Here is a 27,865-nt window from a genome sequence, read left to right as displayed (position 1 = left end):
TGTTGTCATCATGGGCTGGAGAGAAGCCATGCCACACTATTACTCTCTGAGAGGTTGTTGGCAATTAATAGTCGATGGGATAAAGTTTGCAATTATCTTCAGTGGCAAAGTCACTGTTAAATTGTACATGCTTCAGTAAATAACCTCCCACCCACATTTGTGCAAGTAACTCTAATTAGCTCCAGTGGACCACACACACACAAAGGTATGTAATTAGTACAGAGAAAGAAGGATCTCAGAGAGAGAGTGGAGTAGAAGAGGACATGTAAATAATTAAAAATTGTTATACAAGTGAGAAGCTGACAAAGAGTAAAATAAAAAGAAAAAAAGTAACTTTTTATTACTCATTAAATAGAACAATACAGGATTCAGAGAGTAATAAGTGAGACTATTAAAAGTTAGTAATGGTAAACCACCATTATCGGTAAAGGACAACATCATGCATGATGGCGGTCTTATAAGAAAGGAGGCTAAGAGCCAAGGGCATGTCTGGGTCTGTGGACCTCTAGAAGCCAGGGTCTGGACTGACATATGTGACTCCTGTTGTAACCTAGCACCATAGGGACACCCAGGGTCAGATCAGTCATCTGAGTCCAGGTTGGTGTCCGCGGGCCAGGATGCATCAAATCTGAGTGGCCTGTGCTGCTACTCAATGTCATGGTGACATCACAGTCAGAGATGCAGTTGAGGACCATGTCAGGGTCCGTGGTCATACTGCAACCAGGGTCTGTGCTGATACAGTGTACCTGTTACTATCGAAGTCTGTTCAGATACCTGAGATAGCGGACCATGTTGGGGTATAAAGCCTGGGGCAATGGTGACATTTAGATCCATCTGCTGCCAAAGACCATGTCGGGGTCCATGGTCTTACCACAGCAGATGTCTGTGCTGGAGTCCAGTCCCTGCATTACTACCAAAGATCACAAAGAAACCCAGGCTTAGGACCACAACCTGAGGCCTTGGTGTTGTCCGGTAGCCATTCAGTCACCAGAACCATTTCCACCTGTTTGGGCATTTCCACCCAGAGCCAGGACATTGTCTGAGCCCAAGATGCTGCCGAAGGCCATGTCAGGGTCCATGCTGAGCTGGTACCGCCCTTTGTGGGCCCTGAGAAAGCTGATCTTGTCTCTTGCTGGACACTATAACAAGAGAGCTGGCCGCTGCATGTGAAAGAGATGCACCCCCTCCCACCACAGGCCTGGGTGAGTCAACACTGATGATTCCAACTCATTTAAGGGAGCCAATTCCACTTCCTTGATGAGGTAGGTGCCCCAGGGGCCTTGACTGATCAGTTTGGTTACCACTCAGGCCCACAGTCAAGCCTTGGGTTGACCTATCCAAAACACCTAACGAATCTAGGACCTGCTGGAGTTTGTGAAGGGACTGGTCCTGTGGAACAATACTCACAAGCTCTCCAAGACGTGTGGCAACCACAAGATATCCCAGAGGAGTTCCAGTGAGTATCCAGTGATGATGTTGTAGCAGAAATCAGAGGGCTTGAACCAAACCAGTGACTCACTGTAATGAATATTTGCAATAAGACTTATGGGAAAAAGAGGTATGCTTTATGACACACTGAAGCCTTCAAGGCCGCCAGGACAAATGACAAGGTGTTGGAGAGGCAGGAAAGAAGAAAAAACAAACAGATTTTTCTGTTGTGGTTTTTGTTATGTTTTGTTTTTGTTTTTGATTTGGTCTACTTGCTTGCGTACTTTGATTTGTTTCCTTTTGTGGTGGTGTGTGGCAGGGTTGAGGGAAGGACGTGGGAGACCATGAGATGAGCAGAATCGGGGTGCATGGTGGTAAACTCCCAAAGAGTCAATAGAGAAGTTAAATATAAAAGAGAAAGAAGACTAAGAAAGAGTAAAAAATAAGGGAAGAGGAGGATGGGGTGTCCTAAAGGACACATTGGAATTGAAAGAAGAAAATAGAGTAGGGATAGGTTAAGAGAACGGTAATGTGTATGAGGGAGATGAGGGGATGGTGAATCTAGTAAAACACATTTTGTACTAAAATACCACAAATATATGTAATTCCTTGTATGCAATTAATAATCTTCCCACCTGTGCCCTGTATGAACCACAATAATGTAATGATTCTTCTATCTTCACAGTGACCAACACCTATGTAATTGGACGTAATGCAGCTCAATAGAAGGTAATTCATGCCTGGTACTGTAAACCTAGCCAACTACGTTTGAATATTGAGCTCATGAATCTTAGAGGAGAACCTATTGCTACCACTTTCACAAAACAGTATAATATTTAATTATATTCTTAATGCGTAAATCTACAAATAATTGTAGCTTTCACCCTTATCAAAGATGCTTACTTTTGTAACATATGGAGACATTATAGCAAGTCACAACTGTCGACAATACAGGTAAGAATTGATTGTGGGGTACCAAGCTCTAGTTGATACATCTGTAGCAGAAACCCTACACCCAAGGCTTAGAGAACATTGGAAAAGAGGGGGAAGAAAGACTGCAAGAGCCAGAGAATCAGGAAGTCTGCTATAGGAGAATATATTTTAGATACTATATAGTGAAGCCACACACATAAAATATCAACAGTAGAGCTACCTAGATCAGACCTGAGCGATGGCAATACCAGTTGACAATACAACATGAAAGGGGGCAATCTAATGGTGCTCTGTCTCTCGATGAAGGCCAAAGGCAAGCAATATCTGCTGAGAAAACGAGAACCAACCTTCTCTAGGGATGAGAGACATAATTCCAATCTCAAGTGGTCATCCCTAAACACATGTGTAAGAACAACACCGAATGGACTCAACAGGTTGTATTTATACATTTTGTGACAATTAAATAATCACAGTAAGAACATTGAAAAGCAAAGTCATGTTATAACTATATGTGTTTGCTAACTTTTAAATCCATATTTTAGAGGATACTAAAAATAACAGCTACCTTTAAACCGGCTTGATGAGGTATTCTAAATATTTTAGGAGGAGATACTGATTCCAAAGCAGAATCCCCACACTGGTGTAATTGTGCTTATTCTCCATGTGGAGGTCAGATACAGTAATAAACAAGATCCTGGCCATACAGAGTTCTATGCAGAAAGACTGTGGTTGTGTCTCAGATGTGAACATCAGGAAAAGCATGTAGAATAAGGGTATAATGAGAGAAATTACGTCCACAGAACTATATACTGTTTGTTTTTAAGGCTGTTATTACAAAAAAATTAGAGATTAATAATTTATAATTGATTATAGCCTAAAAAGTTAGAGAAACCCAAGACAAATTCTTTGATGAAAAAAACATGGCACACCATGTTTTTGTGTATGTGAATGTGTGTATGCAAGTGTGTATATGCATGCAGAGGACAAAGAAAAGTGAGAGTCTTCCTCTATTGTTCTTTAGTTTGTATTTTGATATAGGGTCACCTCGTGAACCAGAATTTATTATGTTCAGCTAAGCTGATTGCCCTGAGAACTAACTGAATGTACCTGTCTTTGTCCTTTAACCCTGGATACCGAAGATTTGAATTCAAGTCCCCATACTTTCACACTATGTCCCCACTTTCTCCCATTTTTCCTTCATATCAAATAGTAACCCAGCATTTTTAGTTAACTATAGATAAATGAATCCTTACCAGTGCACCATATGGTAAGGTATGATCATATGGTCCATATGGTCACAGTATTCAATACAGTAAAATGTTGTCCATATTTGTAGGTCAGGAGCGTCTCACACACCCTGTGTATACAGTGAATGATAACAGATATAGGTTTGTGTAAACTATCTCCTTTTGAACCATCTAATGATGTACTTTACTGAAGTTATTGTTATAAATAGGAGTAGGCAACAAGCAGTAGAAAAAAATTTCTAAGATAAATATGATAGAAATGTGAGAAATTTACTGAATGAAGAAAGCCCAGAATTCAAGAAAAAAGTGAGCCAAGATGTAAATGAAATATACGTTGTAGAGTTCTTCTTTGTAAAAAATAGAGTTTTTAAACAATAAGCAATAGAATTAGATTTGATGTATGTGTATGTGTGTGAGGGAAGGGTTAAGAAAAACATTTTCAAAACCTAAAAATATAATAAAATATTACATATTTAAGTTTCCCTAAAGTCCATAAAAATTAGTAAGCATAAAGAATTTTTAAAATACATTGACAGTAGACAGATAAAATTTGTATATATACCCTGTGTTGCAAGACAACTACAAAAAGAGAAAAACACGAATATTTCATTTTTGAACCTAATTTCCATTTCTCAGAGGCAAATTTGGAATTCTTAAAAGTTTTGGTGTGATTATAATCTACAACTGTACACTCTCAGTATTGCATTGCTATTTTTAGATGACATTTGGTGCTAAATAGTATATAAATGCTATACTATTTAGTATCATGAGACTGGGCCATCTTATCTTCTTCAACAAATCCTCTTACTTTCCTCCTTTTCATAAAATGACTTCTACTCCCCTTCCTTCTTCCCTCTTCCTACCCTCTCCCATGACCCCCATGCTCCCAGTTTACTCAGAAGATAGTATACAGCAAGCCAACAGCCAACATCAAGCTAATTGGAGAGAAACTCAAAGCAATCACACTGAAATCAGGAACAAGGCAAAGTTGTCCACTCTCTTCATATCTATTCATTATGGTTCTTGAGGTTCTAGCTAGAGCAATAAGGCAACAAGAGAGATCAAGAGAATACAAATCGGAAAAGTAGATGTCAGCCTCTCACTATTTGCTCATGATATGATTGTATACGTAAGTGACCCCAAAAATTCTACCAGGGAACTCCTACTAGTCTTACACACCTTCAGTAATGTAGCAGTTACTACATTCTTAAGTATGGTACACCATTGTCCATGTTCTCTGTAAGTAGTTGAATTTATGCTTTATGGCAGCAGTTTCAAATTATATAATGATATGAATAAGGATTTTTCTCAATTTGCATACTGAGGCATCTGTGTATTTGTTCATTTTGAAAGTTCTTATGAAACTTTTAGTTTTCTCCGTTCTAAGAATTATTACCACTTGGCTTGAATTGTAATGGATCACACTGAACTTTCTTATAAGTTTACAATTTGTTCCATCTTTGCCTTTAGTGCCTCTTCTGAGCGGCTTTGTTAATTCTATTTGTTGGTGCTTTTTAATATTTGACTGTCTCAATTTTAATTTTAATTTTAAAAATGTTATTTTATGGTCATTGTTTGCCCTTTGTAGACTCATGTTCTTACCTTGTAGTCAGACTACCCTCTCTGAAAAAAATAGGCTTTTTATATATTTTTTCAATTTTTAATACTGAAATATTTTCACTCAAAAATATTTTCCATTTTACTTTCATGGAAGGTTTTTATTAAAGAATTTTTCTTTTCAAAATGTTCATGGGGTGTGCTAATATAAGCATGGAACTGAGAAATTCATCAGAAGAGGGATATTGAATACACAAAATTCCTCTCAGATGGCTTTCATATTTCTACATCTGCTACCAAATTATAATTCATGTCCCCCAAATTGTCATATTATTATCATTTGCACTTTCTAGAAGTAAAAATGCAGATTTATATATGAAGTGAAATGGGCAAATATTAGTGACCTAATTTAGGGAAGTAATAAGGAGTTTAAATTTTTAATAAAACTTTCTTTATTTTTATTTTTATGTAGGTTTTTTTTTACCTGAGTATATGTATATGCATCACATAAATTCCTGATTTCTATGGAGACCAGAGAATGGTACAGAATAGGAACTGCCATTGATCTGAGAACTCAAATCCTCCTTTGCAAGGGAAGCATGTGTTCTTAACCACTGAGCTACGAGCACTTGGACTTAAAAATCAAACTTTCCACCAATTCTCTATTCTTTAGTCATAGTAGCAATATTCATTATCCAAGGAAAGTGTGCAACTCATCAGCCTCTGCGTTCTGAATCTGGGGATTCCGTTTTTGTTGTGTCTCTCTGTTTTATAAGTCTCATCTTACCCTGGACTGCCAACTCAAATTTGTGGCTTCTCTCTTCAGTTTCTATCCTGTTCTCCCACCTCACTGTTCACATAGGTATGACCACTGTGTCAATAATTGTTTATATTTTTTTACTGTCTTTTTAGTAGCGAAGTGGAGAAAATGGTAGAAAAGAAGTCATATTATTATATTTAGCTAGAAGTTTATGCATTTTAACTTCAAAATAAAAGAAGTTCTAAATTGTTGACCCAAAAACTGCAAGAAAAAAGAAGTCTGTATCACTTTGAACTGGTGCCTCTTCTTTCCCTCCCTTGATAGGCTATGCAATACAAACTGTCAGTTCCAAGATTTTATACACACTAGCCAGAGTGGAAAGAATCAGGAGGTTTTATTTATATATTTACACACACATACATATAACACATGTACACATGTAACAAAAATAATAGAAAAGAGGGTATCTCTAGTAATATTTTATTTGTATTTTAATAAATAAAACTTGCCTGAAGATCAGAATGCAAAGCCAAGCCACTAGAGGTCAGAGAGTGGTGGCACACACCTTTCTTTGATCCCAGGAGACAGAGGCAGAAGAGATCCATCTTTTGTGAGTTCAAGACTATACAAGATTGATCCAGAAACAGATCCAGGTGGTGGTGGCTCACACCTTTAATCCCAGTACTTGGAAGTCACACACCTTTAATTCTAGCACTAGAGAGGTAGAGACAGAAATGGATATGACTGGGTAGAAAGATATAGAAAGGAAAGAGACAGGAACTCACTGGAGTGTGGAGTCTGAGGTTTTGTGGAGACACAATGCAGTCTAGACAGTCTGAGGATCACTCCTTCTGTCTGAACATTGGTTGAGGGAAAAGGTCTCTCTACTGGCTTTCTGCTATGCTTATGTGATCTTTAGCTTTAACCCCCATGTCTGACTCTGGGTTTTTATTATTAATGCTACAGAGAGGGGGTGGGGTAAGGGGGTGGGGTAAAGGAAGAGTTTCAGGAGACAGGAAAAGGGAAAGTGAGGTGATTATATTTTCAAGACAACATGAAATTATCAGGCAAATGGATGGAGCTAGAAAAAAATCGTGAGTGAGGTAACCAGACCCAGAAAGAAAAATATGGCATGTATTCACTTATGAGTGAATATTAGTTATAAAGTAAAGGATAACCATGTTATAATCCACAGACCCAGAGAGGAAGGCTCAAGGGGATTCTTGCATTTCCTTGGGAAGAGAAAATAGAGTGGATTTGTGGGTGCACTAGGGGCACATGGTGACGGAAACATAAGGTATCAGGTGGAGGATGGGGGAGAGTACTCAAAGAGATGATTTAAAAAGAGGGGCATTTCAGCATGAGATAGAAACCTAGTGCAAGAGAAAGTCCCAGGAACCTAGAAGGATGACCCCAGTTAAGCCTCTTAGCAACAAGTGATACATAGCCTGAACTAGAAAAAAAAAAAGAAAGAAAGAAAAAGAAAGATAATGTAATGAAGCCTGAAACCTAACAATAGTCTCTTATAATCATAGATGGGTGCCTAGCTCAACTGTAATCAGAGAGGCTTCATCCAACAACTAACAGAAACAGATAAACCCACAACCAGACATTGGTGGAGCTCCAAAAATTCTGTGGAAAAGGAGGAGGAAGCGTTGAAGGAGAGAGGTCAGTCAAGGACACCACAAGAAAACCCACAGAATCAATTAAGCAGGACTTATAGGGACTCACAGAGACTGAACTGACAACCAGGGAGCCTGCAAGGGACTGGCTGATGTAGTCCCTCTGTGTATATCTTACAGTTGTGTAGCTTAGTCTTCTTGTGGGACTTCTAACAGTGGGAGCAGGGGTTGTGTCTTATTCTTTTGCCGGCTTTGGGACCCCATTCTTCATACTGGGTTGCCTTGTCCAGCCTTTATAGGAGGGGAAGTTCTTAGTCTTACTGCAACTTGATATTGGGTTGATATCCATTGGTGGGCCCTTTTTTGAATATAAAAGGTGGAAGAGAGGATGGGGGCAGAAGGGAGGTAGAGGGAGGGATTGATTGGGAGGAGAAGGGGGAGGGGAAACCATGGTTGGAGTGTAAAAATAAATATGTAAGTAAAAAATTTAAATATTAAAATTATATAAACTGTAAGGCAAGCTTTGAATTTCCTTAGCAATGTCTTAATGCCCCTCTGACCCTTCACATCTCACCTTTGATTCTTAGATAATGTAGATCTCCCCCTAAATTTCTTGATTAAATGGAATGATTGTGTCAAGCCCTTTGTTTCCAGTTAAGTCACATTTATAAGTTCCTGAGGAAAATGCTATGTCACAGAATAACATTAACAGGGTTTGGCATTCTGCCATTGGGTAATGGGATGCACACTTTGTGTCAAGAAGGCTTTTAAAGTTTCACAAATCCTCATTAAAATGTAAATGTCTGAGGACGGGATCAGCTCTTAAGCTATTAGCAATTACTCTGATTAAGAAAGTCCAGAGCCAGAGGGAAGTGCAGCTGGTCACAAAGAATGACCTTTAACATCCTAGAGAGTTTTGTTGGGAGCCTTTATGTTGTATTGCTCTAATTTAGTCATTTAGTTTTTTTTTTGGCAATCTTTTGACTTTGCTTTTGTGCTTTAATATTTCCACCTTTGGTTTCTGGTCTTTTTGTGGCAATCTTTCTTCCTTTTCCCTCTTGACCTACATACTACTTAGGTGTTTTGGAAGTTAAGATGGATTCCAATGCTGTTTTGTTTACAATTTTGTATTTTTAAATTTTTTTGATTTTCGAGATTATAATATAATTACACAATTTTCCCTTTCCCTTTCTTTATTCAAAATACTTTCCTGTACCACCCCTCTCCATCGCTGATATCTTAAATTCATGCTCTCTTTTTCTTTAAGTGTTGTTGCTGTTGGTGGTGGTCTGTGTATGTATGTCCCTAAATAGGTAAATACAACCTACTCATCACTATAATGCTTGTATGGATATGTTTTCAGGGCTCATCATTTGAATTGCAATACCAATTGTGTGCTCTTCCTTGTGGAAGACTATTTCTCCCACCCCACACATTCTTTAGTTTCTCATGCCACTTGGTTTAGGGTTAAACCTCATGAACTTTCCCTCTTTCCACATCAGCACATGGACTGGTATCTAGTTCAGATCATGCATAGGCAGTCATGTTGGTAAGACTTCAGGGATGGAGTCTTTGAAACTGAGTTTTTGCTGTTTTCTCTCTCAGCCAGCAGTGACTTGTCAGTGAGTTCTCCTACCAGGCTATGGCTGAGCTCACTACTTTTTCTATTTTCTCTTCTTGGATCAATTTTTCCACAGATGAGCTACATTAATTTATTGCTGAATACAGAAGCCTGCTAGGACAATCCTCTGACTCTGCTAGGACAATCCTCTGACTCAGGATTAGTGTACTCTCTTTTAAAAATAACCAGATTACAAGGTCAGCATAAATAAAATGACAACTGGAAAGTCCTGCTGAAAGTAACCACGATAACAAAAAGTTAACTTGAAACATTATTAGTGGGCAGGGAAGATGACTCAGGGAATAAGTCACTCTCTGCAAGAGTGGGAGCCTGAGTTTGAATACCCAGGGCACAGGTAAAGCTTAACAAGGTACAATGGAGGTGCAGTACCAGTGCATCAGAAGAGGTGGCAGACAGAGGTCACAGCTAGCTTGGCATGTACAGTGTATAAAAAAGGAGAGTCTGACACAGAGAACATGAGAGGAGATGATTGACACATGAAATTGTCCTCTAGCCGCCACATGCACACACAGGATGAACATGTCCACACTCATACCCATGAGCATCCATACACACACACACACACACACACACACACACAGATATTCACAAATACACACAAACATACATGATAATTAAGAAATAATAAAAATGTTGCTGAACATAACTTATCAGGTGCTCCTGCGGAGGATCCAGGTTTGGTTCCTAGCACTGACATGGTGGCTCAGTACCAGGGAATCCAACATCCTCTTCTGCTCTATGCGGGCACCAGGATTGCATATGGTGCACAGCATACATATCAGCAAATATACACAAAATAAAATAAATCTTTTAAAATAACAAAACATTATTAGCAACTAAATACTGAATACTCTGAGGGGGTATATCCAATCTCTGAGGCCAGTTGCTACCAGAAAGCAAAGTATCAGTATGTTTTTATATTTATATTTTATAGTCGCAGTTACCAAAACAGCTTTTTTTAAAATAATCATTTTATGTTCTCTTTGGAAAATGGAAAACTGCTGTGTTCCAGTCACTTAATTGAAAGTCCTTCTGCAGCTGTCTTCTCTGCTGTATCCCTCAGTGCCTTTCATGTAGAAATGGTTTTCAAGTAAAGCATACTTCCCACCCATTCACTAAAGAGAGGAGCAGTTTTCATGGAAGCCATTAGTTTGCTGTCAGCGCCCACCGTGTGCTCAGAAGTTTAAAACTGATTAATCATCCATAAGAAATATACTTATTTTTATAGTAATTCACTGCTTTACTCTAGTAAATGCTTGCTAGCTACAACTTATTTGCCCCCTTGAGCAGTTAGCAATTCCTATTCATGCTTTCTTATTTCGACTGTCACTTTTCTGTTCAGGAGTGATCAACTTAACTAGAAATCATTTGTTACTTTTAAGAAATCAGTTGAGTAAGTGTGCTGGTTAGTTTCTAAGGTCAACTTGACATAGTCTAACCTGGGAAGAGAGTCTTAATGAGGAATTATCTAGATCAGATTATAAGGGCATTCGTCTTGATTGTTAATTGATGTAAGAAGATCAGCGCATGGTAGGTGGCCCTATTCCCTAGACAGGGGTGGTTGTGGGTGGGGTGGTGTAACGTCATGGAGTGGGAGTCTTAGGCAATATGAAAAGAGAAAGCTAACTGAGACCAAGCAAGCAATGATGTCTTTGTTCTCCTTGACTCTTGACTGCAGGGTTGTGATATGACTAGCTGTTGGAGTTCCTGCCTTACCCTTCTCTTAGTGATGGAATGAAGCCCAATAAGCCCTTTAGTTCCCTAGGATTTTTCCCATCTGGGTAGTTGTTACAATAGCAGAAGGAAAACTAAAACAGAAAGAAATTCTGCTTTCTTTCCTTTAAATATAAACCTGTCATTTTCTGTTATAGTTGAATGTACATGTCTGTGTTTTTTTAATTGCATGGCCATGAGACATTTGATGTTTATAATATTATGTTTTTTATGGAAGAAAGACATCTTTAAATCACAATATGCACTCTAACAATCAGTTTTATATTCTTCAAAGTCATGTCATTATAAGAGGTTATATCTTGTGAAGCTATTAACTAGAATTTAAATAACAATTGCTATGTGCATAATGTGTGATTTAAGCTTTAAATAAACTATGTGTGTGATGTGTGATTTAAGCTTTAAATAAAAATGACCGGCATAGGCAGTCAATGGTGCACATTACAATAAATTTAACCAGGTGTAGCATATGCGTAGACAGTAATGTCCTTCTTGTTATCCTTCAAATTTACCTATTGACTTTTTGGGATCTAGGAAAGGTCAAAAATACAAGAGAGCTATTCTCAACTGCAGCTTTTAAGATAATACTAGCCATTGTGCTGTACTTCTTTTGGTATGGCTTCAATTAGAATCTCCTATCTGTCCAACCTGCCAGCTTGAAGCTTCCTTTGACACTTTTTTTTTTTTTAGAAAAATTCATTAGGATTTCAAGAATGTTCCTTATTTGGAAAATACACAATGTGTGCTGCTTAACAAATTAAAAGTGAAATTATGATGGAATAGCACTTCAATTTATTTAGCTGTTCGTGAACATAGTTCTAAACTATTTCTCATAAGATCCTATTGATTTAATTACTTCAATTATGCTTAATGTAGTTAAAACAAATAATTAACTTTTCCCTGAGGCTTAGTTTTCACATTAACAGTGTAATAAATGGCCTTTGTTATACTTTATGAACCGTGATAGTATTGTCTAAAATACTCACATATTTCAAAGATTGTGAGACTATATCTGAATATATGTACAATAAAGATAAATTGATTTATGCAGGTAAGCATAAAATAATTAGCCAAATGAATATTCAGACCTCACTGAGATAATTAACTTAAAGCCTAAATACTTCAGTCTTCTGTAATGTGGAACTGATAACATCTCCCTTACATCCTCATGAATTTTTAGCTTCCACATAGATACTCACATGAGTACCATCTGAGAGACCGGAAGTGAAGAGGTCAGTACACAGATCCACTGAATGTAAAATAAAACTTATTTTCATACAAGACATAACTAGACTATACAATAAACATATTAAAATACACACAGAGATGCCTATTTTTGAGACCTGGTAGATGGCTTTTATTTTTTACTGGAAGAACTTGTCTAAATATTGCAATAATGCACCACTGTAATGTAAGGTCAAAGATAAAATATACCTAGTTAAAGTCTATGGTGACAAATAACATTATAAAATGCTGGAGTGTCTGTGTATGCATGATACATGTGTAACATTACATAACACTTAAGTTTGTATTTTAACTCATTTAACAAGCCTATTCTAAATTATCAAAATATGGTTATCATTTAATAATCTACTTGAAAGAAGCTAATAAAATAGATGTTGATATTTCAATAATGTAATCTTGGCAACATATCAGCTTGTGGGATATATTTTGCTCTCTCTAAGTTCAAGGTGTGGTAGCACATGCCTTTAATCCCAGCACTGGGGAGCAGAGACAGACAGGTCTCTGTGAGTTCAAGGACAGCCTGGTCTACAGAGTTATTCCAGACAAAGATATACAGAGAACCTGTGTCAAAAAGTAAAAGTAAAAATAAAACAAATAGAGGTTAAAAATAAAGCTACATAAAGATGGAAAATACACAGAGAATCTTGATACTGTATGCTATTATGCTCTCTTTCAATTGTTTTGAATGCTGAGGAAGGAGCAACAGCTACTAAAAGATATTTGTTTATAAATGCTGCTAAACTGATCCAAGATAGATATGTTGAAAATACCTTGACTTCTGAATTTGAATCTAAGGATATGATACTTTGGAAAGGAGGTTCTTCTTTTGTTTTCACAGAGGATGAGACCCTGTGGATTGCTTCTATCCCAATATGGTATGATAGACCACGTCCTCCTGAAAGGTTACTGTGAACACCCTCAAGAAATTACTTCACTCAACTGCCAACTGAGATGAACCTGGCAGACAGGTTTTACCATGAAAGACCTGATTAACAGCGCCCCTATTCAGCAGGAAGAAATTTGGAGAGAAATAACTACGTCCATATTCCCAGATATTGTTTATAAATGTTCTTTTACATTTAAAGGGGGATATGATATAGATATGAATAATTTCATTGGTATGGATTTTAAGGTCAATTTTGTTATATGTATATATATTTCTGATCTTGACTGATGTATTGTGATTGTGTAGTTCATTTTAAAAATGTAATGTATAATTAGAAAATATAGGTTGTTAATGGATAATATCGATAATAGTCAAGCTTATAGTAATGTTAGTCTGATTTTCTAGAAGTGCACAGATATATTTCAGATAGACATTCAAATCTTTCAAAGTCTACAGAGCATGGCATTTAATGTTTTAATAACTTAGGACTTTTCATGATAATGAGACACGTCTGCTCCTGGCAGCACCAATCTACTTCAAGAGGAAGATGGGCATCGAAGAGGCTCCTTATGGAGTTGGTTAGCCATTTGGGCAAGAAACTGCTCTGCCTGGACTGTTGTATAAACTGGACACAGAGAACCCACAGAGAGAGGACTGCTGAACTTGCCTAAAGGTGAGATGATCTTTCGAGGTTCTTGATTCATGAAAGAGTCTGCGAGACATTCTGCAGGACACAACAGATAGTGACTGAACTGCCTTTGAAATTTCCTGCTTCATGGAAATGTCTCTGGATATTATGGGCCTGAAGGCCAAAAATACAACAATACAGAGGAACTTTGGGTGACTGTCCAGGCAGCGAGATGTCTCTGTCATTTCTAGAGTTTTGGAAGTTGCTTACTTCTTGTTTACTTAGGTAATATATCCTTCTGGAGTCCTTGATGGAGTTAAAGAATGGATAGTCGTAGTTATAGTTTTCCATTATTATGATAAAGATATAGTTATAAATATTGTGACTGTAATTCTTGCTTGATAACTGTTTTGTTATGTGTAATTTTACTATGTTAAAATGAAAGCCTTTCTCTTTTGTTTAAACAGAAAAAGGGGAAATGATGGAGGAGGGTTATCTGTCTATTGTGTTATTTTCATTGGTCAATAAAGAGACTGCCTTGGCCCTTTGATAGGACAGAAAATTAGGTAGGCGGAGTAAACAGAATAGAATGCTGGGAAGAGGGCAATGAGCCAGACGCCATGGAGCCAGCCACCAGGTCAGACATGCTGAATCTTTCCCGGTAAGCCACACCTCGTGGTGTGATACAGATTAATAGAAATGGGTTAATATGAAGATATGAGAGTTAGTCAGTAACTAACTCTCTAGAGATAATGGGCCAGGCAGTGCTTAAATGAATATAATTTGTGTGTTATTATTTCTGGGGCTAAGCTAGCTGTGCGGGAGCCGGGTGAGGCGAAAAGCAGGCCTGCCCGCAACTCCTTTCTACAAAGCTAATAAAATAGATGTTGATATTTCAATAATGTAATCTTGGCAACATATCAGCTTGTGGGATATATTTTGCTAAGGAATATATTCTGTATCACTTAAAAGGAAACAGTCACAGTAAACAACGGAGTAGTAGCCAATATTTTAAAGTATAAGTTTCTGATTGAGTTAGTAAGCAACAACCACATGCTGAACAGAAAACAAAATATCTCTCTGATAATAATCAGTTGAAAAATACTAATAGAAGTTATGATTTTTATAAGATTTTTGATAATTTTTTGAGACAAGATCTCATGTTTCCAAGTTGCCTTAAACTCACCTTGTAGCCAAGAATGACCTTAAATTCAGATATTCCTGCTTCTGTATACCCAGTGCTGGGCTTACAGGCTTGTACCTCCTTGCTTGCTTTTTGTGGAGCTTGAATCCAAGTCGTGTTTTTGACACTTGGTTGCATGCCAAATAGTTTTCTTTATCCTGCTCTCAGAGCAGAATTAGCTACTTCTTTCCACATGTTGGTAGTGAGTCCTTGAGAAATGAACCAAACCCTTGTGCTTGTTCTTGATTAGTTATTACTGTGTGCTTACAGATCTTCATTTTGGTTAGCATTTGATTACTACACAGGTTTTTCAGTCTAAGTAATAGCATCCTTCCTAGGCAGAAGAGGAAAGGAGAGGCTTTTCCTCAGCATCTCCTAGTCTGGTTCTGTTATTCTTGGTCATTACCAACTGGGTTCTTGCTCATGAACTTTCAGTTTCCCCGGGCTCATTTGTTGCTTCTTTGTTCTATTCTCCCATAGGCAACCTTGGGAGTGCTCATGTTTTGGGATGTCAGTTTCTTTGAAGGCATTAACACAACTAATAAATAACCTTGATATGGATGTCCTAACCCTTCTGAAATAAGGTAGGCCACTGTCCATATGGACCCCTGCTAACTCAACCCCTTTCTTTTAGCCCCACTAATTGCCTGCCTTGTTCTGCTTAAAATGGAAGCATAGATTCTGGCCTTTTGCTAGTCTGCCTGCCATTGTTTTGTGGCTCAAATCTGGGGATCATTCTCTCTGTGATGCAGAGAGCACTTTAGCTACAAGTAACACCTCTTGTGATGAGAAACAATAGCTCCCAGTCCCATTTTCATCAAAATATACAATAGAAATGGCTGTCTTTGTCCTGAGCTAAATCAGTTTCCCAAAGGTTCCTTTTTTCCCCCTTCCTACTTTGATCACCAACAACAATGAGATTACCTTGTAGACAATGAATAGTGATGGATGGGAGTGACTATTGCTGATCACTTAGTTTTCAGGGGAAAACTTCTGCTTTCTCTTCTCCTACTAGGAATGAATAAGAAAGCTAAGCCTTTCTGTTGATCCCAGGAGTCATTTTCCTCATGAAGAATAACATTGTAAAATTTCTCCAGTTTTGACCAGATTTGCCTATGTCATAGATAGTATTAGGAAGCCTCACTTTCATTCAAACATGGTCTTCTGCAGGAAAGCATGTTGTCTTCTAATGGCCACTGTTAGAGTGTTTGTGTGCTCTTGTGTTATTGAAGTAAAACTTAAGTACCTGTGAATCAAATTTTCTGCAAGTTTATTTTGTTATCCTGTAGTTTAGCATGATTTAGGAGTTAAGATTCTAATCTATTTACCTTCACAATGCTAAAATCTATTTACTTTAAATCAATGGATATTTAAATGTATCAACACTTAGATTATTTCTTATTCTTTTCTCCTTTTAGTTTTATGAAACAAGATTTTGCTTGTCCAAATTTTCTTTTATTCCTAATTTCATCCTCTGCAATTTTTTCCTTGCATTTTTTGTTGACTAAGTGGTTAAATTTCATTATGATAAATTTTTATTATAATTTTATTAATAGCATGTAGTGATATTTTGTTTATGTGTTATCAAATAAACCTGCCAGAAGGTCAGAGTACAGAAATAAGTCACTAGAAATCAGGGAATGGTAGCACATACCTTTAATCCGGGATTTGGGAGGCAGAAATGTAGGTATTTCTATTAGTTCATGGCCACCCTGTGATGCACAAGATTGAATCTGTCTGAAAGAGAAAAAGCTCACACAAAGTTGATCTCAGCACTTGGGATCACACTCCTTCAATGCCAGCATCAGGGAGCTGGAGACAGAAGTAATGTGGTTCAGTGGAAAGAGTGGACTATAAGGTGGAAGGAGACAGGAACTCAGTGAGTCTGAGGTTTGGTGGAGACAGTTGCAGTCTGAGGAAACAGTCTTAGAACAGGAGTGCCCCTATCTCTCTTCTGGCTGCACTGGTTCTCTGATCTTCAGCATTAACACTTATATCTGACTCTGGATTTTTATTATTAATACCAACTAGAATTTTTGCTACACTAGTAAAATGAGATTTCTATTGCTATTTCATGTCATATTTACTTAATGATTGACATTAACCGATTGAGTTTCTGGATTGACTTCTTGTATAATATATCTATCTATTAAAGATGCCCATTCTATATTTTAATATATGTTCTATTATTATAGCCTAAAATTAGGAAGGTCATATGTGGAAGCAAACATTTTTTATTTATTAACATACATTTGGAATTCATTTTAAAACTAAGAAATGTTAATTACATAGCTATTGGACTCTTACGTAAGGCATGTTTAGATTTGTAAAACATATACTTACTACAGTTCTTTTCTAAATTTGTATTTCATATCTTGTGTACATCTTGGGCTTCTTTTTCTGTACAATGTGTTGGGTTTATTTTGGGATTCTTGCTTCGTTTAACAAAACCAAACACGAACATGTTCTCACATTGTAAGAACAAAGGCTAAGGCAAAACAAAAACAAAAACAAAAACAAAAAAACTATGAGTTCTTTTTAAGACAAACTTTTCAGAGTTCCAACCATATACATTGACCACTGAGATTTAGTTCAACCTAAGTCTTTTGAAAATGCTGAGAGGAAAGTCATGGTCCATGATGCACATAAACAACAATTTTATAGTAAAAGTGAGCATTTCTTTTGATACAGTTTTTATATCCCATGTATTTGAGCTTTAAGTATTTACTGATCCTTAACTTCTTCTCTTGAACTACAAAATCTGATGGAGAAATGAGAACACTGACCTCATTCATATTCCACATTTGACACTCATTGAAGGGAGATGAATGTTTGTCCCATTTTGGAACTGTATAACCAAAATGAGTATTGCAGTACATGAGCTGTTTACCATGGAATCTTACTCATTGTTGCCTACACACATAACAAACACCACAGCTTTCCCACACTTCTGTGAGTCTTGGGAGAAGATTTTAAAATAGAACAGATTTAAGATCATATCTATTGAAAGTACCTACATAAATAAATTCACATAGACGAACAAGAAAGTTGACTTTGACAAGTGAACTATACTATATTTGAATTTAGGATAATGAGTAAGTTGGATGAATAAATGAAGTTATAAAATTGTATTGCAGTGAACAAATACTACAGAAAAAAGAGAATTTTACTCACAGTGAAATTCCAATGAAAGTAACTGCTCTACAAGTTCATTAAAATGATGTAGGATATCAAGAAGTCACTATATTCAACCTGGATACGTTTGTTGATTATGCTTATTAGAAAGAGCTTTCTCTGCTAAGATCAAATTCACAGTGACATCTGATGATGACAGGGACGTGGAACTAGGGGAACACTCCTCTGCTCTGGAATATTTGTCTAACCAGGCAAAGGTGTGTTACATTTGTTTATGCTGCATTTGTTTAGAAATGTAAGAATGTGTGTTAAATTATGTAAAGATGTATTGCATTTGTTTCACCTCACCTGCGTAAGGCACTTGATTGGTCTAATAAAGAGCTGAACGGACAATAGGTAGGCAGAGAGAGGGGTAGATGGGGATGCCTAGCAGAAAGAATACATAGGAGGAGAAATCTAGATTCAAAAAAAGGGGAGAGTAGAAAAGAGAAGAGAATGAGGAGAAAAGGAGGGCAACATCCAGGGCATGAAGCCAGGCAGCTGCCAGCTAGCCCTACATGAGAGGCAGAGAAAGTAAGATATACAGAAGGAATGAAAAATTAAAAAGCTGTGAGGCAAAAGGTAGATAAACAGAAGCAGGCTAATTTACGTTAAAAGAAAAGAGTTTAAATTGGGTAGAGGATTCAAAACCACTAAGAAGTTTCCATATCATTATTTGGGAATTAGCAGACTGGTAACAAAAGAAGAAAGAAAAAGAAAAAAGAAAAGTAACAGCTGTTATACGCCTCCATTGCTGATAACAGTGCAAACATGTATAGCCACTTTGTAAATCAATATAATTCAAGATCCAGCTATACAACTCCTGGACAAATAACCAAAGGATACTTCATTCTAGGACAACACTTGTTCAACTATGTTCATAGCAGCTATATTCATAATAAATAGAAGCTGGAAGCAACCTAGTTGTCCCTCAACTGAAGAATGAATAAAGAAAATGTGGTATATTTACACAGTGGAGTATTACTCAGCTCTTAAAAACAATCACATCATGAATTTTGCAGGCAGATATAAGTATAAAGAATCATCTTGAGTGATGTAACCCATACCCAGAAAGAGAAACATGATATGTACTCACTTATAAGGGATACTATCTGCAATATAAAAGATAATCATGGTATTCACGGACCTAGAAAGGTTAAGTAACAAGGAGGGCCCAAAGCAGTATATAAGGATCTCCCTGGGAGGATGAAATAAAATAAATACCATGAGAATACTGGATCATAGTGTAGGGAAAAAGAAGGTTCAAGTAGAAGTTGATGGAATCCTATGGAAAAAAGGGGATTCATAACAGTGGGAGAAGGGGTACTAACTTTTTAGCCTACTTATGTGACCCTTTTCCTCTTAACTGGATCCAGCCTTGATGGGATAGTGTGTACCTGGTTTTTATTGTAGCATAATTTATTATGCCATGTTTGGTTGAAGTTCCTATGAAGTCTGCTCTTTTCTGAGGGGAGATGGAGGCGGTGCTGGATCTGGGGTGGGGAGAGGAGAAAAGAGAGGGAAAGAGACTGGGGGAGGGGAAACTGCATTTGGGATGCAATATATGAGAGAATAAATAAAAAAGAAAAGAAATGGGCTTCTCTGAAAGTGGTGGGAATCTGACAGTTTTTTTTCAACTACAAAACAACTCACCATTTGCTGAATCTTTTACTTTGCTTCCTCTGAGTAGGTCTGAATTATTTAAGTCACTGAAAGAAATATCAATGCTTGGTATATGGCAGCAACCAGATATTTGGTAATAAAAGTAAAATAGTTGACTCTAACTCTCTAACCCATGGCTTTCTAGTATACTGTGGATTTGCTTGTATAGTTTACTGGGATGACATATATCTCAGTCTTACAAATTACTGCAGTTATCTACCATTTTCTCTACCTTAGTGTCTCTCTCCCAATTCAAATCTCTCGACAGTGTTTTTATTCTCAAACTTCAAAGCTCCTCAGTGGATTGCCATTATCCCTAAGATAAAACACAGATGCTTTGAGTACTCCCTTATTTAATTCTCTCCCTGTTTTTCCTATTCCCATAAGCACATACCTCATGTGCTCACACATCCACACTGGTTCTCTCAGAACTGACTCTCATCAGTGAACGTCTGACTGTGCCATGCCTGCTGTTCTAGTTACTATTCTCAATGCTGTGCCAGAAATACCCAGTAGGAACAACACAGAGGAGCAAGAGACTATCTCTGCTCACAGTTTCAGAGAGACTGCAGTCCATCATGGCAGTCTCTTGACAGTCGTAACCTGAGGCTGTGCTGTTTACATGTACCAAACAGAAAGCAGAGGCTGCCAAGAAAGGAGGAACAGATGAAACTTTCGATGGCCTAGTGCCCACCTCCACCAGTCAGGTCTGCTTCCTGATGGCCATATTCAAAGCCCACATTAAGTAACCCACCTGCACCAGTCAGGCCTTGGAATAACTCCAGCCAGGGATCAAGCATTCAAAACATGAACGAACCCATGGTGGTGTTTTGTATTTAAACTACAGACATGGTTAGTATTTTTTTTTTTTTTAGGAAGACACCTACTTCTTCAGGACTTTTTGCAAGGCTACCCAGACTTAGCCTTCGTATGAGTTTATGCTGTTCTCTCTTTCCCTTATCGTACACCTTTCACACTACTGGAAAAGAATCACTTACACAATTAACTTCTTTTCTCACTCTAGACTGTGGTTCTTAATGGTTTCTGATATCATGATCCTATTTAGCATTCCAGTGAGGTCTGTAGTTCCTATTTCAGAACAATGCTTTTAAAAGTAGAAAATAAACTCCACAGGGTTACGGAAAAAAAAAATCACTTCTACTGAAATTCAATTTCAAAGCATTCGGAACAATTTCATGACATCATAAGCTATCTGCTCTTTACTAATGCACTGAATAATGAAATATGATAACAAGTGATTTAGAACTCTGCTCTCGGTGTCCGTACAGCGTGAGACATTGTGTCGCAGGTGCTCCGCATTCGTCTCCAGTTTGCTGCCTATAGTCCTCATATAACTTAATGACAAGTGTCATTTATAGGTTAAAAGTGTAATTAAAGTGCATTTGTTTTTCTACTAATGCTTATAACCCTTTCCTCCCTTCCCTAAATGAAAATCTTTGTGCTATATTACCCATATCATAATGAGATGTACCACATTTGCCTTATCCTAAATGAAAATTGTGTGAGTCTGTGTGTGTACAGATGGGGAGTTAATCATTATATGACCGTATGGTGGTAACACAGACAATTAACAATGAGGAGTCCAAGACCTATCTATCTATCTATCTATCTATCTATCTATCTATCTATCTATCTATCTATCTATCTATCTATGTATATTCCTAGATGATATACACACATATATAGTATAGATTCCCAATGCTCATCATTTATAACAATACAAATATGTACATATCAATACATTTTCTAGGTTACACACACACATACACACACACACACACATAACAGAGAGCTTCAAAGCTCCCCACTTCTAAGCATATGTATATATCTATATGTCTAAATAAGTTTCCAGGAAAGGAACTGATTTGGAGATAAAACTATAAACAAGACAAAAAACCTTATATCATGGGGCTTGGGTTCTTATGGAAGATGAACTCGGTCTTCACCAGTTGTAAATACCACTACCTGTGCATGAACTTGACTGTTCTTTTGCTTTTACATCTTATAAAATCACTAACCGCCAAGAAATATTATTATAGATTTTCATCAAGTATTGATATTCTTAGCTGGCTGCGAAAAGATATTTTTTAAAAACTGAGAGTGACTGTTATTATTCTTTAACATATTTTTCCTACTACTGGCTACATTTAGAGATTCTTGACATAAACTATTATATATTCTTTATATCCCACCCCACACCTATGGCCCAGGGGACTTCACAAAAAATAGGACACTGTAGATGGAAGTTTCTGTCCTGCCCGGTGCCACAGCTGTTCAGTCTCAACAAAACGCACAGAGGTTTATATGAATTATAAATCGTGTATCCTATTAGCTCAGGCTTACTATTAACTGGCCCATACAACTTAAATTAACCCATAATTTTTATCTATGTTTGACAACATGGCCTGGTACCTTTTATCAGTGTAGCATTTTCATTTTGCCTCCTCTGCATCTGGGTGGCGACTATAGACTGAGCCTTTCTTCGTCCTAGAATTGTCCTAGTCTCATCAGGCCTCCAATACTTCCTTCCTGGCTACTGGACAGTCAGTGTTTTATTAAACCAATATGAGTGGCAAGCATTTGACAAAATCCAACATCCCTTTATGATAAAGGTGTTGGAGAGATTGGGGATACAAGGATCATACCTAAATATAATAAAAGCTATTTACAGCAAGCCGACAGCTAACATCAAACTGAACGGAGAGAAACTCAAAGCCATTCCATTGAAATCAGGAACAAGACAAGGCTGTCCACTCTCCCCATACCTCTTCAATATAGTGCTAGAAGTTCTAGCAATAGCAATACGACAACATAAGGGGATCAAGGGGATTCGAATTGGAAAGGAAGAAGTTAAACTCGTTATTTGCAGACGATACGATAATATACATGAGCGACCCCAAAAACTCTACCAAAGAACTCCTACAGCTGATAAACACCTTTAGTAATGTGGCAGGATACAAAATCAACTCCAAAAAATCAGTTGCCCTCCTATACACAAAGGATAAAGAAGCAGGGAGGGAAATCAGAGAAACTTCACCTTTCACGATAGCCACAAATAGCAGAAAATATCTTGGAATAACTCTGACCAAGGAAGTGAAAGACCTATTTGACAAAAACTTTAAGTCTTTGAAGAAAGAAATTGAGGAGGATACCAGGAAATGGAAAGATCTCCCTTGCTCTTGGATTGGGAGGATCAACATAGTAAAAATGGCAATTCTACCAAGAGCAATCTATAGATTCAATGCAATTCCCATCAAAATCCCATCAAACTTCTTCACAGACCTTGAGAGAATAATAATTAATTTTATATGGAAAAACAAAAAACCCGGGATAGCCAAAACAATCTTATATAATAAAGGAACATCTGGAGGTATAACCATCCCTGACTTCAAACTCTATTACACAGCTACAGTATTGAAAACAGCTTGGTACTGGCATAAGAACAGAGAAGTCGAACTATGGAATCGAATAGAAGACCCAGATATTAACCCACAAACCTATGAACACTTGATTTTCAACAAGGGAGCTAAAGGTATGCAATGGAAGAAGGAAAACATCTTTAACAAATGGTGCTGGCATAACTGGATGTCAACCTGTAGAAGAATGAAAGTAGATCCATATCTATCACCATGCACAAAACTCAAGTCCAAATGGATTAAAGACCTCAACATTAATCTGACCACTTTGAACCAGATAGAAGAGAAAGTGGGAAGCAGTCTACAAGACATAGGCACAGGAGACCACTTCCTAGGTAGAACCCCATTAGCACAGACAATAAGAGAATCAATGAATAAATGGGAACTTCTGAAACTGAGAAGCTTCTGTAAAGCAAAGGACACCATCAGTAAGACAAAAAGGCTACCTTCTGACTGGGAGAACATCTTCACCAACTCCTCATCAGATAAAGGCCTGATCTCCAAAATATACAAAGAACTCAAGAAACTAGGCAATAAAACTCTAATTAACCCAATTAAAGAAATGGGGTGCTGATCTGAACAGAGAATTCTCAACAGAAGAACTCCGCATGGCCAAAAGACACTTAAGGTCATGCTCAACATCCTTAGCGATCAGGGAAATGCAAATCAAAACAACTATGAGATACCATTTTACACCGGTCAGATTAGGTAAAGTCAAAAACACCAATGATAGCCTATGTTGGAGAGGATGTGGAGAGAGGGGAACTCTCATCCATTGTTGGTGGGAATGCAAACTTGTACAGCCACTGTGGAAATCAGTGTGGCGGTTTCTCAGGAAACTGGGATTCAACCTCCCTCAGGACCCAGCAATTCCACTCTTGGGAATATACCCAAGAGATGCCCTATCATACTACAAAAGCATTTGTTCAACTATGTTCATAGCAGCACTATTTGTAATAGCCAGAACCTGGAAACAACCTAGGTGCCCCTCAATAGAAGAATGGTTAAAGAAGGTGTGGAACATATATACACTAGAGTTTTACTCAGCGGTAAAAAACAATGACATCTTGAATTTTGCATGCAAATGGATGGACATAGAAAACGCTTTACTGAGTGAGGTAAGCCAGACCCAAAAAGAGGAATATGGTATGTATTCACTCATAAGTGGATTCTAGCCATAATTAAAGGTCTTTGAGCCTATTATTCGAGATCCTAGAGAAGCTAAATAAGAAGGTGAACCTGAAGAAAATCATGTACTTATCCTCCTAGAGATTGGAAATAGACAAGAGTCCCAGGTAACCTCGGGTGCATGGGTGGGTGGGTGGGAGGGTTGTTGGAAGGGGAGAGGGTTAGAGAGAAGGGAGTAGGGGAGAAATGGGGAAAACTCGGGGGACTGAGATAGGGGGAGCGAGGAAGGATGGATATGGGATCAGGGAAGAATATATCTCAAGTAAGGGAGTCATTTTAGGGTTTACAAGAGACTTGATTATAAATGGGATCCCAGGTCCAAGGAGAGATCCCCAGACTGTTCTCTAGACAGAGGAGAGGGTGCCTGAACCGGCCTTGGCCTATAATCATACTGATGAAGATTTTGCTTATCACCATAGATCCTTCATCCGACGATGGATGTCGATACAGATGGAGACCCACATTGGAGCACCGGACTGAGCCCTCCATGGTCCAAATGAGGGGCAGAAGGAGGAAGAACATGAAAAAAACTCAGGACCGCGAGGGGTGCGATCACCTACTGATACAAGGGGACTGATCTAATGAGAGTTCACCAAGGCCAGTTGGACTGGGACTGAACGAGCATGTGATCCAACCAGATTTTCTGAAGGTGGCCGGATTCTCTGAATGTGGCTGGCCTGGAGCCTTTCTGAAAAGCCACTGACAATGACACTGGGACTTGTTTCCTCTGCATATACTGGATTTTTGGGATCCAGTCTGTTTGGATACTCACCTTCCTGGACCTGGAGGGAGGTGGGAGGAACTTGAACTTCCCACAGGGCTGGAAGCCCTGACTGCTCTTAGGGATGGAGAGGGAGGAGGAAGCGGGGGGGGGGGGGGAGTGGGAGGGCGTTGGGAGGAGGGGCGTAAATGGAAACTCTTTATAATTTAATAAAATTACTTTCAAAAAAAAAAAAAAAGAATAGCATGTCCATGTCAAACCGGAGACTAAATATCAGTAGAATGTGAAGGAACAGTTAAAATGTCAGCTTTTGGGGATTAAAAACTATAATTTGTGTTAAAAAAAAAGATATGACATTGTATTGCAACCATTGTACACAGAGCTAAAGATTTCTATATAAGATTAAGCTATCTAGTTGTACATCAAGGACATGTACCTCCCATCCTTCCCTAAATAGCTATTCACTATTAACGGTTGGTAGAGAAGTGGGTATCTGCTATGGGAGAACCCTTCTGTATGCTTTAAATGTATTTTGCTTCTATTGGTTGATAATAAAAGCTGTTTGGGGCTATAACAAGGGAGAATATTGGTATGGCTGAAAGCCAGACTGAATAGAGAGAGAAAGTAGGGTGAATCAGGAGAGGCGCAAGCCAGCCACCCAAGAAACAGGATGCCAGCAAACTGGTAAAAGCCACAATCTTAATTTAAATGTAAGAGTTAGTAATAAGCTTGAACTATAGGCCAAAGCATTTATAATTAATATTAAGCCTCTGAGTGACTTTTTAGAAATGGTTGTGAAAGGGGACAGACAGAGAGAAACATCTGTTTACAGTATTACTTTTCACTAGAGGTGTAGGCTCTGAAAACTAGGCCAAAAGAACAAAGGGCCAGAAAGGCAGATACCAGAGGATAAATGCAAGAGTGAATATAACCCCACAACAAACACCCTCATGATATACATATTCTCCTGAGTGTGTACATATCTGTATATGATATATAATTGTGTGTGTGTGTATGTGTATGAAACCACAAAAGTAAACTTGCAAAAAAAAATGCAATGTCAAACTGTAATTACTCCATCTCTGTGTATGGATCACAGGTTTCTATTTTCTGAGCACAAAGGCTTCTGTTGCCTGTTTAATTTTTAGCTTTAAATAAAATCAAAACAGAGGAATTCAAGAATAGTGATAACTGTACTTATTTAGGTCTTTCTTCTTTCTAATTTTTAATGGGAGAAATGTAAATAGTTTCACATATGTTAAGAATGCATGCTGCTACTTTCAAACACACATGTCCAACACAAAAATAGTATTTAAAGATTTGTTAGGGTAAATTGAATAAATTTTAAACATATGGTTAAGAATTTTCCACATGAAAAAGAAAAAAATCATGATTGACAAGTAATCTATAGGAGATCTAATGCTTCTTATGACATAAATATCTATAACTTGTAATTACAAAGATAGATTTTGTTTCTTGTTTTACTGGACATTTTTTTTTTTGACTGACAGGAACTCTCTCATATAAACTTACTCAAAATAAGTTTATATTCAACTATAGGTGTTTCTCAATAATTGTTCTTTACATTTGAGCATACTTAAAACTTAAGCTCTAGATTTTGATGTTGGTTTCCTTTTTGTTGCATTTATGTCTGTTTCATTGTAATCCATATCCCAATACTTACTTTCTACCTAACAATTTAATTAGAAAAAAATATATATTAAATACACAATTTTTAAGATAGACCTACAAAGCACTCTACATTGGTCTATATTACTAGTAGCATGCATCTAAGTAAATTTAATTTTGTCCCCATGTTCCACTGAAGAAAATATACATTATAATTTTTCTTTTCTTCTTTAAAGCAGTACCATTTTTCACAACTCTTCATTTAAAAAATTATTTTATGATCAAACTAAAGTTTCTCTGATCTACTCTCTATTAAATGAACAATATAGGGGAAAAATCAAAATAAAACTATCCAGAGACACTATCAGCAAGAAAACTATCTGGGCTGCAGCTCCCTCAGCACTTTCGGGCATGGATCAATCCAGCTCATCACCTACCCAGTGGGAGAGCAACACTCAGAGAGGCCATTGGATCTGCTGACACGAACTCTCGATGATAAAGAGAGACAAATGCTGCCAACAGCACGCGGATACTGCCGTGGACAGCCAAAGTTCTTCAGGGCAGAAAAGCACATAAAATGAGGTATATACTTTCCAGGTGCAGCAATCTGTTGTTTTACCTGGTGTTTCCAAGACAGAGTTTTTCTCATGTGCTTCTTCAGATCTCACAAAAGATTTTTTTTTGGGGGGGGGGTACATATAACCACAAAATTTTTAATGTCAGGAGTAACATGATAATTGCATATCTCACAAACATCTCCTAAGGTCCCCATCATCTATCACATTTTTCAATTAATAGTGCTACATCTAATCCTTTTAGGTCCCTAGCTTGGGACAGAAAGGTAAAAGACTTGGGATAGAATGGTGCTCAAGGGTATTGAGCTTTTATTAGGGATGCTTCATATTTTATTTTTATTCCTTGGAGCTTGAGAGGTTAATTAAAAGTTGGCAAGACAACCATCAAGGCACCATGTCTAATTAGCAATATGGAAGTCTCTGAAGCTTGTATGTCACCTACTACTGGTTTTGGAAGTTGAGAGGTGGGTGGATAACACATGTATCTTCAATGATTGACAGAGCTAAAGGGAATTTGTCCCCCAGTGCTGGCACTGAATTACTACAGCGTGACACATACCAATTCGTGTTGGCGTCTGTAAGGTAGCAGATGTCTCTCTGACAGGTTAGTTGGAGAA

At 37.6% G+C, this 27,865-nt stretch overlaps 1 protein-coding gene across 15 annotated transcripts in view; it reads right to left on the bottom strand.

Annotated features, from left to right (window-relative positions):
* Window positions 1–27,865, bottom strand: part of Gria4 (glutamate ionotropic receptor AMPA type subunit 4) — a 350,737-nt gene that overhangs the window by 173,253 nt on the left and 149,619 nt on the right. The window lies entirely within an intron of this gene.

This window comes from Myodes glareolus, chromosome 4 (genome assembly GCF_982192425.1).
Source record: "Myodes glareolus chromosome 4, mMyoGla1.1, whole genome shotgun sequence".
NCBI lineage: Eukaryota > Metazoa > Chordata > Mammalia > Rodentia > Cricetidae > Myodes > Myodes glareolus.
The sequence above is the reverse complement of the archived record's forward strand: the minus strand, read 5'-3'. Positions and strand labels throughout refer to the sequence as shown.